This window comes from Pyrus communis, chromosome 9 (genome assembly GCF_041283825.1).
Source record: "Pyrus communis isolate YQ-2024b chromosome 9, ASM4128382v1, whole genome shotgun sequence".
NCBI lineage: Eukaryota > Viridiplantae > Streptophyta > Magnoliopsida > Rosales > Rosaceae > Pyrus > Pyrus communis.
This window is the reverse complement of record NC_142573.1, coordinates 28386742-28403157: the sequence shown is the minus strand read 5'-3', so window position 1 is coordinate 28403157 and position 16416 is coordinate 28386742. Positions and strand designations below refer to the sequence as shown.

Genomic DNA, 16416 nt, shown 5'->3' with positions numbered 1-16416 from the left:
GGGCTATAAGTTAACACGTGTATTACAACAGAAACTTACACTAATTAAGATTCTTTAATGTTTTAAACTTATAATATATTCAAATTACTGATCTTTCAAAAAAAAAAAAATTAATCATATATACAATTATGGAATATATTTCTGAAAATATTTATATGTATTACATACGCGCACGCACTAAGTCAAACCGAATTATGTCATATCCAATTGGCCACAATTTAGATCTTAAATGAATTATGGGATTGAAATCTCAAATTCACATCCTATTAATTACACCAGAGTTGAAATCAGAGTATATTTGGACTCACATCACACTTTCGTACACTGGTAGAAAAATTATTAAGGGTAAATATAGTTAGTACATTTGTTAGCATTTGGTTAGAGTTGTTAGATTTTTTAGTATAAAAACAAAGTGTATAATCTTCATTCTTTCAATTAATACAAATCATATTTTTCTCTCTAAACTCTCTCTTTCTCTCTCTAATATCTCTGTGTTCATCCTTCTGTTCATCATTTCTTCTTAATTTTCCCTTCAATTCCCAAATATTGCAATGTAGTTAACATGGTATCAGAGCCACCAAGCTCACGCCATAGATTATGGTGGTTCCATTTCTCATTATTGTTCATCTGTTTCTAGCTTAGTTTCTTTCCAAATTTCCATTAGATTTTCGGTGCTTCCGCGAGCTTGGGTTGATTTCTGTGATTGTTGGGTTTGGAGATTTCACCACTGATGCCTTCACCACCTCCAAGAACTGAAGTCTCCGCTGCCATCCGTTCGATGTGATGAAGAGGAGCTGCTACTGACTTGCAGGATCTCAAACAACTCTGAATTCGCAAAGCATCTTGGCAAGACCAACCTTCATTGAATATGGGTTATGCTTGTTTTTTTCCATCGGTGATTGCACTGCTGTTGTAGATTGTGACCGTGCCGTCCTCTGCCGCCATCAAGGTGTTTGTGAAAATGCATGAACGAAACTAAATGCCACAAGGAGATCGGAGACTTGGAGATTTGGTTCTTTCTTCTTGGTGGTCTGCTCAAATCACTTTCTGAATTCTTTGGTGGTGTTTGTTTGTTCAGGACTGCAAATTTTGAGAGCTCTTCAGGTTCTGATTCTGTGCTCTCTAACTGTTTGAAGAAATGTGTCACTAAATTCCTTGATCTGTACTATGTTCTTTGCTATGGAAGAAAGATTAGACCTATGTGTAGTTTAAGTGTTTGCCGAAAAACCCAGCTCAGAATTTTTCATGTGAAGATCGATGCAAAGTTTGTTTCAAATCGGAGTTGGGTGTTGTCGGTGCTGGAGATTCTTTTTTCTTAGCTAGTTTCTTGGGGCTTTGGGATTTTTTTTCAACATAGGTATTTGAAAAATCTGGTTCAGAGGCCTCATTTCTTTCCCCTAAGATGTTCTTTCTTGAAGCAATGGCTATGCGTTTGGAAGCTGCAGACAATCGTGAAATCATGTCATTTCTTTTTTGATTCTCAGTAAAATTGATCAGTTCTTGAGGTTAAAATTTGGGCACAAGGCCATATATGTTTCTTGCCTATGAAAATTGTTGATATGTGGAGTCATTCAATTGATATGGAGTCATTCATTTTCTAGGTTCTTCCAGTTATTTGTGATATTTTCTTTCAAGATTCTTCATTTCAAATCAATGTTTGTGATATTTCGGATTCAAGAATATTGGTTATTGCTTGATTGTGCGATTTGTATGGTGGTGTCCAATTCTTTCTCTACTTCACTAATATTCTGCAAATTTATTGGGTTTGATCTTTCTACAACTCTTGATATATTTGGAGAAATGGGTGTGAATTCTTGTATTCTGGCATGTATAATTTTGTGGTTGCTCGGATTATGGTTTGTGCCAAAAAAAAAAGAGAAGTGTAATGTCTGAGAAGTGCTTATTGAGGAGTTTGTGCAATATGTTTTCCTATCACAACCTATAATGTCGAGTCTAACCAACTCAGTTGTTAGCATGAATCTAAAGTAAGTTCGGTTATACGTTGAAGTTTGAAGAAGTTGTTAACGGTATATCCCACGAAGGGTAATTCCATGATGTGAATAGGTAAATCCCATGAAGGGTAGAAGAAGTTGTTAAAAGTAAATCACAGGAAGGGTAATCTCGTGTTTTGAGTAGGTAAATCCCACGAAGGTTAATCCTACATAAATGTTGATTTTCAGTTGTTGAAATTGTGAAGGTCGATGCCATTGTTCAACAAAGTTGTTTTTTGGTAAAATTCACAAAGGGAGATCCCGTGGTGCCATAGTTAAGGCCGATGCCACACTATAATTTATTAATTTTCTATTTTTGTAAATATTAAAGGCCGAAGCCCATTTGAATGAGATTGTTAATGGTAAATACCACGAAGGGTAAACTCGCAAGAAATTGTTATAATCGGTATGAGGGTGTGTTACAACTTTATAAGAGGTTATTCGTTGATTGAAGCTCCTGTTAAGGTTTTGTGTTCCCAGAAACTACAGAGAAGATATGTTGTTCATTCCGCTGTTTGTTTAAAAGATTTTGAAATTTGACAAAGTATCATCTGCAACAAGTGGATGCTCATATTCTACTTCTGAATTTGATTTGGGTTCTTCTGATATTGCATCATTCGATGGGAAACTTGAGGTATCATCCACAGCTGGCTGACTCTCAGATTCAACTTCTGCTTTTGAAATAAGTTCTGATATTGCATCATTGGTTGGGATACAAGGCAGATTATCATCTACAATGGGCCCAATCTCCAATTCAATTTTTGTTTTGAATTGTGTTTTACCAAGTTGTTGCAGGACATGTTCTAGCTTTTCCATATCATTGCAGCTATAAAGATCAAGCAGATGTCTCAAATTGCAAGACTCAGCAGTCTATTTTATACTCACATTGTTGCAATTGTGTTCTGTTTTATGGTTTGTGGACATACAGGAAGAAAAACAGATGATCCATTGCAACATTAAATGTATGGTAGAGATTGAAGGACTTATGGTTGTAGTGTGGATGCCTTAATAACTCTACAGCTGTTGGTCTATGTTCTGGACTTTTCCTGAGCATGCTTTTGATGACTTGTTTCAGTGTGGAAGAATACATAATTGAAAGAAGATAAGTGATGGATCTGTTGATTTTTGTTGATTGGTTTGATGCCTAACTAAGAAGTGATTCCATCAAGAGCAGCTTTTGAAGTTTCAAGTGATTGCAAGATTGCAGATTGTTCAACTCTGTGTTTTGTTTTCTGGTTTTGTAGTAATAATTGCAGATATGTTCTTCCAATCTCAAACTGGGTTTCCCTAGTTGAGATTGAGGGGGAGTATTAAGGGTACAAGTTAGAAATACAGTTAGAAATATAGTTAGCAAGTTTGTTAGTATTTGGTTAGAGTTGTTAGGCTTACTAGTATAAAAACAAAGTGTGTAATCTTTATTCTTTCAATTAATACAAATCCTATTTCTCTCTCTCTCTCTAATATCTACGTGTTCATCCTTTCTTCTTAATTTTCCCTTAAATTCCCAAATATTGCAATGTAGTTAACAAAAAATAGCATTACTTTAATGTTGAAAATTATGAATTCTTATTTAGCCACAAATCAATTAAAAAATTTACTATTTAATCATATATCAATGCCTTTTTTTTATTTTATTTTTTGTGTTGGACCTAATCAATTATATATTTTTATTAATTAGGCATAGGTCAATAATGAATGCAATATGATTTTAGGCAAGGTTATAAACCATCTAGGCGTTAGTCGGGTGGCAGGTTGGAGCCTAGCGTCTAGTCCACTAGGAGGGGTAGGCGGATTTAAATAAAATTATTATATTGTATAAATAAGTGTCTATATTACTTAAAAAAATACATAATTGTATTATGATACATAAATTGCAAACTAAAATGACATACAGATTATGAAGTATTAGAATATATTGAATACATGGGGAACAAGCAAAGAAGGAGTGTTTATCCAAGTATTCAACAAGTCTCTTATATTTTATTAAAAAAATCAAATGCATAATGAAAGTTATTGATTTTCTGTCTAAGTGAGAGTCGCGACCTAGGCAGGTGCCTATGCGAGTTTAGGTGGGTTAGGCGGACTCCTAAGCGGGTCTAAGCGCACTTTCTTAACTTTCAAACACCTAGGGACTAATTGGGGCGGTGGCCTGATGCCCAATGCTTAGGCAAGGCTTAGACGGCGCTAGGTGGGGTTTCTTAGAACAATGGTTTTAGGCTATTAGAAATAGTTAGAACCTGAATCTTTTATCTTTCTCTCTCTTTCTCCACTTTGGAGGAATGAATGTGAGATTGTTGGGACCCTAGCAACGATGAGTTAATGGAAAAAAGGGTTTCAAGTTTAACTTACTGGTTTTGCTGTCAATTTAGACATTGTATTGTAGTGTATGTTTGACTAGTCACATCTAATGTTGGAATTTTCATATACCGTTTGAATATTAGATTTCCCTAATGTGATTATAATAAATCAGAAACTGTAACACCGAGTCTGAACTTTTAGATTTTGTGTAACATAAACTACAATGCAATATCTGAAATCGTATTGACTTATTCTACAATATAAAATAAAAAAATGAGAAAGTGAGTGAACTATAGTAATAGATATTTGTAATTTTTGTTTATGTTAAATGCATATAAGTACTACAATACATGAATAACTTATTATAATTAACATAATATTGTTGATATGTTATTAATATTGTAACTTTTTATTGACCCAAATAGACCAGATTGTCCAAATATTGGTGCCTTGGCATATTTTGAATTTTGTCATTTACGCCTCTCATTTCTACCTCTGTATATCAAGTATTGTTGATTATCAAATTACATATATTTTTCATCTATGTAGCACAACTGGGTGATGATTGATTGTGATGAAATTACCAGCTAGTCTTCAATTAGAATGTGATGTAAATGTGTTCATTTTGAACTGTTAATTGAGTTCGGCATACAAAGCATGTACAAACAATGTTCTTCAGTTTAATGGCCATGGTATCTGATTATCAGCAAGTAGTTCTCATTATCAATCTTGCATCAAAAGTATCTTTACACTAACTCTTTATGACAAAGTTCAAACCCAGATAGAGAGCAGCTGCTCTGTAAGCGAGTTGACAGTATTCAAATTTAGTACTATAGAGAGGGACACCACGTTGTTTTTTAGAACTCTAAGATGTAAAATTCCTGCCAAGAAAAATAAAGTAACCTCTAAGAATTAAAATACAGTAACCTATGGTGAAATGATGATTATCGAGAACGTTAACACAATCGGCATCTGCCTGGGCAGTGAGTTGAAGTGAGCAGAAGAGAGCTGGAATGATAAACAATATCATAATATGGAGTATCCTTGAGATACCACTAGTGCAATTAATGGCAAACAAATGTGTAGTCATTGTGGGCGTATGCATAACACTATGGTCTCCTAGATGATGAAATTCAAGAAAACTAAGATATAAAATTTAGAGTGATAGATTTTAATGTTTCTTCTTATTTGGACAACCTAAAGTATAAGAGCATCTTCAAAGGAGATACCAAATATAGTACGTAAAAATTTTATTTGATGGCTAATGTGGCAAATTAAATACAAGTGCTAAATTCTCTTATTTTCCAATGGACGTGTCAAATATTTATTTTATTATTTTATTGGGCCTAGAGTTACATTAGCTATTAAAAAATAATCAAAATTAGTTTTAGTTTTTATTCTATTGGCTGTTAATTGGACACATGCATTAAAAATTAAATTAAATATATTTGACTCCTTTGTTTGCTATAAAAAAAGGCAGCTAGAAAGTAAGAAGTCAAATGACACACATACCACATCATATATGGTATATTCATTGGAGAACACTTAAATGTCTTTTAATCTTATTTGGCATATTAGAGAACACTTAAATGTCTTTTAATCCTATTTTGCATATTTGACATCTCCTCTGGTGATGATCTAATGTGACTTACACACCTAATTAATATATCATTTAAAAACTTCAATCTTCAAATGAAGTGAGTGATATAGGAGTTGATAAATGTGTTAGTGATAGGGTTCATAAACGCACTCCCATTTTTCCTCTTCACTGATTCACTCGTAGATTTATCTTTTTGCAAGTAACCCTTTGATAACTTCCAAATTCAACCATATTCATCGCACGTGTCACTCTCCATTGGTATATTTTAGAGAGAGAGAAAAAAAAGATAAACTTGGGTACTGATTTTCTGATTTGGTTCAATAGAAAAATGTCACGTGTTCTTTGTTTTTTAAGTCCAAGAAACATTAAATAACATGTCTATTGTTTTTTAACACAATAAAATAAGTGTTAAAATATTATCAAATAAAATAAAAAAGTGAGTATTTGCTAGTGAGGATTCGAGTATTATGCAAAAAAAGTTCTACTCATGTGAGAAGTGATTTGAGAAACTAGGTGAGTGAAAAAGTAGGCGGGGCGAAGAATCTAGGTCTGCATGAAGGGGACGAAAAGGAAGATGAGAGTTCATGGTAATATACATATTTGGATCGAGATTGCGGGACACTTGTATTTTGACAGACATTTTGAAACCTATATTGTAGGGTTATCTTTGTAATGGATTTCAACGATTCATACTGTCCATCTTTTAGTTTTTCTCTCAAGTATCATGTAAATCATCCAAATATGAAATTATATGACCATTGGATTAAATGATAGTCCATTTTTAACTACAAATTAATGTCTTAATGATTTTAAATTTGTGTAATTGTTTGTAGGATGATCTATTATTGATGAATTGATTTTAGACGATTTGGATTAATGAAATACATTATGAAATGAGTCCTACAAAATATGTGTCAATATATGTGCCAAAAAATGAATGTCTCCAAATCCTAAACCTATATCTTCTAGATCGTGACCAAATAAATTCCTTTATATATGGGCTTTCCAAGTACAAACATTTATATTTGAGCTAATATGCATTTAGTGCCTTAATATTTATGATAATTAACTTTAAAAGAGTTCAAATATTTTTTTTAATACTAAAAGAGAACTTAAGTTTAGTGAGCCGAAGTTAGCCCATTTAGTGATCCGGCCTATGCACGACCCAAACATAAATGTGCTATGGCAGGCTTAATGGTTTATCTAATTGAGTTGACTTGGCCTGTTTTGCTTAATAAGTGAGCGGATTCAAGCACAACATGAGCCTGAGTGGGCCGAATTTAAACCCAATTTGATACCTCTAGTTATATATTGTGTGCTCTGGTATGATTAGATTAATTTTTTTTTAGGGTAAATTATACAGAACTACCTCAACTATTGGGTCATTAACAATTTCATACCTCGTCTTTAAAAAGTTTCCATGTCATACCTTGTTTACGAATTTTTTGCAATGTTCTACCTCCGTTACATTATTTGTCAAATCCTCCGTTATATGCTGGGTCCCATCCTCTCCACATATGAACTTCCATGTGGTTTGCCACATAGATTTCCCGCCAAAATTAATTTCCATGTCATTTTTGAATTATTTTTTCCAACTAAATTTTTTTCCCGCCAAAAAAATAACATTTTAAAAAATTAAATTTTTAAAGGGTCCAATTTTGGAAGATAATACAACCTAAAAAACCAAATGGAAATTCTACATAAACACATGATCCCACATCAACACATGATGTAAGCTAGAGATGAACACAAATCCTACATAAACACATGATATAACCAAAAGATGAACACAAAGTCCACTTCAAACATTTAATCCATCCAACATTTACAAAGATAACCATTTGACATCCTTAAATATCCCAAAATGCACAGTGCACTGATTCAAAATACCTATTGTCAAATCCATCTAGCAAAACAGTGCATTTTCAGGGTTCCAAATCAGTTCAAAAAACCAAAAGAATTTCAATGTTTGTGATGTCTAATTCCAGAACTCATGTACCATAATTTCAGTTCCTATTGCACATAAAACATGAACTAAAAAACAGTAATTTGTTACAATTTGTAGCATCTTTAGGTCTTGGTTTGCCTTGTCTTTCTCTACTTGGTGGGCCTCGGTGCATGAGCTTCATGATTTGTAGATGAACCATCCTCTGTTTGTAATGCCTAATTTCAATGTTCATTACAAAAGGTCAGATGCAAAGCAAAGTTCTAAACTAAATTTGCTGTTGTAAACAAAGGAGATGATTAGGTTTTTACCTTAGATTTCCTTGTCCTCTTTCTAGGTGCAGCTTCGGCTGATGATGATGCTCTCCCTTGTGCTAATGTGGATGCCTATAACAAAGTATAAAATCATTCGAGCACATGTATTAAGGGATTAAGGATTAAAGGATTAAAGAAAGTACAAAATGTTACCTGTTTGTCCCTTGGAGGAAGATGTCGATGATGGGTCCTTGAATTATGTCCTTCTTGCTTGCATATAGTACACTTCAAATGACCTTGCCCTTTCCTTCCTAGCTTTAGTGGCTTAGGAGGACCTTCAGGATTATTTGGTGGGTTGGTGGGAGTTTGTTCACCATCTTTCTCCAATTCAGTAGCTTCTTTGTTTCTCTTCTTCCTTGGTCTTCCAGGTTGCCTTGTATATAATGGAGGCAAGATTGGTGGGTTTTCAGTATCCTCCCACAATGATATACCATTAATTGGCATTATTAAGTGAGAATAAACTCCCAAGTACCGTGCCTTTGAATAGTAAGCATCTGCATAATCCTCAGGTTTTTCTCTCTTGAAATGGATGGCAGATATTGCATGGTTGCAAGGTATTCCCGTCAAGTCACACTTCCTACAAGAGCACGTCTTGTCAACCAAGTCCACCACATATTGTTCCCCACCTCCAGCATTCACTTGAAATTTGGCCTCCTGACCATTGTGCAATGCACCTGCCACTTAAGAGTTTGGCTTCCTCCAACTTCTTAATCTTAGGATAGAGATCTCCTACTCGCTTCATCATTATACCTCACCTTATTTGAATTTTCCTCATCAATATAGTGTGAATCATTTGTAGCTTAGTTATAATAGGCTTTTGCCTTGGCACTAGTATGACTGCATTGAATGATTTACACAAATTATTCAGCAACATGTCACACTTTGGATAGGTATCTAAGTGGGACTTGCTCCATTGAGTTGCAGGCTTCTTCACTAGCCATTTGTAGGCCTCCTCATCTAGCTTTTTAACCTCCTCCAATGCCTTTTTGAAGTGTGGAACCGTTTTTGTTTTGGAAACTGCCCATAGAGCATCCTTCAAAGTTTTCCCCCTGAAAAAATTCCTATAGTTTGTGTACAAATGCCTCACACAGAATCTGTGGTGGCATATGGGGAGAACCTTTTGAAATGCTGGAATTAGCCCTTTTGCTTGTCACTGATAAATGTCCACTCATTTTGGTTTTCTATACCCACATCATTAGCTAACAGTTGTAAAAACCAAATCCAAGTTGCCTTATTTTCCATTTCCACCACTACATAAGCAATAACCCACGTCTCATCGTTTGGATTAATGCTAACAACACATAACAACTGCCCTCCATGTAAAACCTTTAAATGGCACCCATATAAACCTATCGAAGGTCTACATTCTGCCTTAAAGCCTTCTTTGCATGCCCCTAAGCAACTTGTACAAGTTAGTCCTTCTTACTTCCTCAGCAACTTGTACATCTTCGATCTCAGCAAGTTAGTCCTTCGATAGGTTTATATGGGTGCCATTTAAAGGTTTTACATGCAAAGAAGGCTTTAAGGCTTTAAGGCAGCTACACTTGTTCAACAACTTGTACATCTTCAATCTCACCAACTTGTACAACTTGCTCACCAACTTGTTCAACAACTTGTACATCTTCAATCTCAGCACACTTGTACCTGCCACTTCTTCTTGGTGAAAACCATCATTCGAGCACATAACCGTCACATCTTCTTCAACAGACACCCCCTTGTTATCAGAGGGTCATTCAATAGCTAGCAACCCTTTTCTTTTTCTTGGTTTACAAGTTCTTGCCATAACATCCCCTTCCTCATCACTTAATTCCTCAATAACCATTGTGCTTGGACTGGTGCACTCCATAGACTCCATAAAATGGTGTTCCTTGGTAAGGGCTTATTTTGTAGACAATTCTTCAATGTACATGTTTATTAGTCGAGCCCTTGGAACAAAGTTGCACATCTTTTATACATCGACATCACTTTGAATGGGCTTCAAACCATTACTAATGTCTAAGTTGGGAATCTTCTAGCAGTAGTTCATGAACATGTCACTATATCCTAGAGCTTTCACCATATTATTTATCACAGGGAGTGACATTAAGTCCTTATCGCAATAATCAATATAATCAACTTACCCCCTACGGTAGTATTCATGACCGAGCTCCCCACCATGATGCAAACGAATTGAAAATAGTTCTGGATAACCTAAAATTCATAACAAAAAAGGGAAAAAAAAAGAAGTTAAAACCCTAAAAACATAGCCCACCTGAAATGTAAACAAAGCAAAGTCCAAAGCACATCACTGAGAAAAGCCTTAAGCCCTAAGCCCTGACCCCTGACCCCTGACCCCTAACCCCTAACCCCTAACCCTTAACCCCCAAGCCCTAAACCTTAAGCCTTGAGCCCTAAGCCCTAAACCCTAAAGCCCTAACCCCTAACCCTTAACCCCTAAGCCCTAAACCCTAAACCCTAAGTCCCAACCCCTAAGCCCTTCTAAGCCTAAACCCCTAAGCCTTAACCCCTAACACCTAACCCCTAAGCCCTAAGCCCGAAACCCTAAACCCTAAAGCCCTAACCTTAAGCCCCAACCCCTAAGCCCTCCTAAGCCCAAACCCTTAAGCCCTAAGCCCTCCTAAACCCTAAGCCCTAACCCTTAGGCCCTAAGCCCTAAACCCAAATAAAGCACTACATCTTCTTCACCAACAAAAAAAAGCACCAAAATGACCCTCGTTAGTGCAGGCAACAAACCTTAGGACCATACCCACCCCGAATGCAAGCAATTGCAATTTAACATATTCAACAAACCTTAGGACCACACCCACCCTAAACCACAAGAGGACCCCATTATCCAACAAATTAGTAAGCATTTTGAATAAATTTGAATTTGAAAACAACCTAACCATCTCCAACAAACAAAACACCAAAAATACCCTTCATTATTCCACTTGGCAGAATAAACAAAACAAAAGCATCCAAATTTGAACTTTTGTTTGTTAAACAATTATCCAAATGACCCCCAGGACCACCAACACCCATACCTTTTCCCCGACAATAAAATACAAAGCACCTACCGAACCCCTGGACCACCAGCACCCAAACAACCTTTTTCTTAACAAGAATAAACAAAGCACCCACAGGACCCCCATTCTACAACATATCAGTAAGCATTTCCAATAAACAATCAATGAAACCCACAGATTGCCAACAAAGATTTTGGAATCAACAAACCCAGAATAACGGGAATAAAAAAAGGGAACTAACGAAGCACAAAACGAATTGAAATTTGTACTTATAGTAGGTAGGCGTCGTTTGTTCGGGATCCTCGCGCAGTTCACCCCATTTCGATTCCTTCGAAATACTGTCAAATCCTTCGAAAACCAGAAGAACTTAGGGTTTTCAACAAAAACGAACAAAAGGAAGGTAGGCGACAACAAGCTCTAAACAAAGGGATTTCGCTGAATGAACTAATGATTGCGATTTGGCTGGCGATTTAGGGTGAGTGATATGAAATTAGTGTTAGGGTTCTTTGATTTAGGAACTGGAACGATGAAATGGAATGACATTGCACGGTTGGGGCTTTAGGCTTCAACTCGAATTGCACGGTTCACGAGGCACGTCTTTAATATACACGTGTCATGCTATTAGACGATCCACGTGTATTAGGAACCAACGTGGAAGTTCATATGTAGAGAGGATGAGACCCAATATAAGCCATGTCAACATATAACAGAGGAATTGACAGATAATGTAACGGAGGTAGAACATTGCAACAAATTCGTAAATAAGGTATGACATTGAAACTTTTTAAAGACAAGGTATGAAACTGTTCATTACCAATAGTTGAGGTAGTTCTGTGTAACTTACCCTTTGTTTTTAATACCTAAGCTTCTGATTACCTCTCAAGGCTATATTTCCTTCATTTACAATTAACCGAATACACAAAGTTGATATTCTCAGTTTTCTTCATTTTCTCTCTAGCTTGTTCTTTATTTCTCTGCAAAGTAATTATGTTGGCTTAGAAGATTGTTATCAAAATAACTTTGCAGAAGATATATTGTTCTCCTTTTGGGGGAAGAGAGAGAGAGCGCAAACCTGGTGTAAACTAGATAGCACTATGTTCCTGATGATGAAAGGAGCAGACTTTTAAGCCAAAGTTATCCACATACACATAAAAATTCAAATTTTACTAAGGAGAAGATATTTCTAACTCAACAAATTAACACTAACAACTGACATTTGAAAACAATGACATGTATTAGTATCACTAATGACAAAGTGGATTAATCAATAGGCAATTCACACAAATCAGCATCCTATCACAAAATATTCAATTACATAAAACAAGGGACAAAGACATACTTTGTCAAGACATTATAAACAATACTTGGCTAGAAAATTTGATCAAAAATGAGTATAACCCCGCCATTGCCATCTCCCTTCAAAAAATGGGAGAACATATTGGTAGTTGTCCCTCATGAGGACATCTGTGATATAATAGACAGTCTCCCTTGGTTGATCTTAGATAAATTATTAACTAAAGTTGCAGTCCAACCAAAAGTCCGGACACTGAGGCACTACACCTGTTTTTAACACGTATGATCATCAATGCAATATTAATTAAACTTTTATGGAACAAGAAACCAACTGAAAAACCTCTACATCATTCTTCTTTTTTCTACTTACTTAATGTTGATTGTTAAAAAATTAAAATAGCACACCAGAAAACCACAAATGTTGAAGAGTCAATTTTAACATGAGATTACGCCGGTATCATATCATATCACAATGCAATGCATTTGATATGTAATAACATACTATCTATCTTCATTTGCATATTCTAGATTCTAGCTCCATTGGTTACTCTGATGGGAGTATTCGGTTCCTAAACCAAGTTTTATTTTTTATTTTTTTTTAACAAGGCATCATCTGCGCAATTGATGAGTTGGTAGTATAAATTGAACGGAACATGTAAAACATGAACAGATGAATTGACATACTTAATCAAAGAACTTGAGTAGTAAATTGTAAAAGTGAAAGATAAAACTATATATCGTCCCAACTTTAGCTTGCTATGCTAGTGCTGGATCGGGCCAGTTCGATGTGTTGTAATTCAAAAGGTTCCCATGTCAATAACAGTTGCTCGGTCATGTAATGGACTAAATGTGGCTAAATCAATGGGAAAATCTTGCACATTGACAACAACGGTTTCAAGTTTAATTGGATAAAATGAGTGCTTGACAATACTAATTACCAACTAATTATTACATTAACTCAGGCTAGTTCAACATGTTGTACCTAATATGTAAATTTGTACCTCTTTGAGGGGATTGTCGTCAAGTCTGCAATGTTGTACCTAAATATGTAAATTTGTACCTCTTTGAGGGGATCGTCAAGTCTGCAATCACAACAAACAGTGAGGAAGCGATGTATTAAATTGAATTTAGCAATGAATAGATGCAATGGAAAGCTCGTCAATAGCAATTGAAATGCAATAACATGATATAGGGAGCTAACATTTCACGAGTGCATAGAGGCGTTAAGTAAACACTATGGTAGAAGACTAATAGCTATGAAAAAATGCTTTTAAAATTTTTTGGAATAGCTTTACAAAAACATATATAACATAGTGTTTCGAGGCCTAACTTCCTAAAACTGTGAATCCACGGTTCACTCTCTTAAACTTTCTGATACCCAAGCACCACATAGCAAAACCAATGTGATAAAAGAATACACTTATTTCATACATTTCCAACAATATTCATTCACTTTGAAAATATTTTACAAAATAAGCTAGAGCCTGGAGGTAAACATACTTGATGAAAGCCCTTATATAGAAGGTAGCCTTCCGGTTTCAAAAATATAAATGGACCAACAACAAAATTAGGAAATGCCTCGGCCACCTTGAAATATAAAAATATAGACAATGTCATTCACTCAAAGTTTTTTAGGAAGAGGGAGAGAGAAAGAATTGTCACTTGTCACATTTAAAAAAAATGAAGTTATATGTCGTCCCAACTTTAATCCCATTGTGCTCATGTTGGGTCGGGCCAATCCAACATATTGTACCTAAAATCTCTACTTATGTATTATATTATATAATAAAACCCATTAATTTCATTGAAATAAGACATGTATTTGCCTTGTGTGCTGTCATAGACCTAAAAGTTTTGGGCTATAAAGACTTGTTTTTTTAATTCTAAAGGAGAAGGGAGGTGAGGCCATAATTTTGTATAATTGTTGTGGGGAAGTGTTATTGACACTCTAAAAATCTCATTCTACACTCCTTACAAGTGTATTTTCTTTTCTAAATATAGAAAGTTTGGAGTGTAGAATGAGAATTTTGAAGTGCGAATAACAATTCCCTTGTTGTGTCGCATATGATACAATTACAATGTACACATAGATATATGAATATAAACATAACAAATAATTACTTCAAATAGATGTAAACTTCAATCTTAAGTACAATAGGTTAGGCTAGCCTGATCCAACACGAGTAGAGTTGGCCTAAAATTAGGATGTAATAGAACAACTTTATTTTTGGGGGCCGAGCCTAAACATGGGTCTAGCCTATACCTTAAAAGTTATATTAGTTTATTTGTTTGTACCATACTTGACCAATCCCGAAACTACCAAGCACCAGTCAACGTCATACCTTCAAGGACCTATTGAGGGGTTCATGCTGAGACACCATTGTCGAAGCAGAAGAGTTTCTCTCCAACCAGGAGGCCAATCACAGCACGACACATGTCAACATCAAAATAAGGCTCATAGAGTTCCACATTGATCGCGAGCAAAAGCTAGAGACTCTTCTCAACTATAAAAGAAGATCATTCTCCTACAATGAGGGGCTAATGTCAATATTGTACTTAAGCTAGTCATTAGAACCCACTAATGATAATTATGCTTAAACTTATGTATTTGTGTAAACCCTTCACTATTAATGAGAACTCCTCTACTCCGTGGACGTAACCAAACTTAGGACGAACGACGTACATCTTGTGCTTGCTTCCCTATCTCTACCTCTTTACACATCATCATCACTAGGTGACCGGAGCAACCAAGTGAAGGTCACAAATTTGACACTTTACGTTGTTCCAAAGTCTTCACCGATTTTGTGCATCAACATTATTAATTGTTCCTTCATAAACATAAACAACATGAAAGAAGAGTTACTAGTGGAGGACGTGCTTGGGAACAAGGGTGTATACACGATACTTGGCTAGTGCACTTTTTCACGTAAGCTCTAAGGTGTGCTATAGTCTGTATGGAAAGGAAATTAAAAGAAGGAAAGAGTAGGTAATTACTCTTACAATTGTAGTTAGCCCATTCTAGTCTCTGAAGGGATAAATCATATACCACAATCTTATCATTTATAACAAGATCTGCAATCCAAGTTACAAAACAAGTGTTTTAAGTATAGTAATAGTAAAAACATTGAGCAAGTAAACTATAACATTTTGCTGAAAATATTAATGATAGTGTTGGAGGCCTAACCTCCTAATACTGTGAAGCCTCGGCTTGCTCCCTAAGCTTTCTTGAAACTCAAGAACCACATAGCAATACCGAGTTGTAACCAATAAAATAGACATACATAATGTTATTGAGTTTTTGTTCTAGAGCGAGTGACTATGTGTGTAAGAAAGAGATACTCGGTGTAAATTAGATAACATTGTGATTGTCTTGAAATGATGAGAGACACATAATTGGAAGCTGAAGTTATCTGCACAAACAAACAAACACAAAATCAGTTCCAAAGAAAAAGTAGACTTACAACACAATCACATACTCAAGAATGAGAGGAAATGATCATTTAAAAGCAGAAAAAGAACATGTTACAATGGCAAGGATAGGCTTTCTTTTCATCCCAATGCTATAGTCAAATGAATCAAACAAAGTGAAACAAACATACCGCACGAACAAGAGGTTCATATGCCTCTTCTACAAAGTATGCCAACGTGGTTCCTATGTCGACAAAAGTAGCTTGGTCAACCGATGCTCTAAAAGCTATTGGATAAATGGATAAGATTTTCCCATTGACAGCAATGCTTTCAAAGTTGATTGCATAATAAGACTTCTAGAAAATAGTAATTAAAACTAGTTATATTGACTCAAAAGAAAAAATATTCATCAAAGAGTAATTGAAACCAGTGTATATACATAATTTTACAAACAAATGCTGAAAGATAGCATGGGATTACTGTAGAAATTTCCCTTTGGTAATGGACCCAGGCGCAAAGCTTCAAAGAACCAGGGTTGTTTGAGGTTTGTCCTAACTTTAGC

At 35.4% G+C, this 16416-nt stretch overlaps 1 pseudogene; it reads right to left on the bottom strand.

Annotated features, from left to right (window-relative positions):
- Nucleotides 1-7986: 7986 nt before the first annotated feature.
- Nucleotides 7987-14827, bottom strand: LOC148694540 (uncharacterized; annotated as a pseudogene).
- Between the last annotated feature and the right edge of the window lie 1589 nt (nucleotides 14828-16416).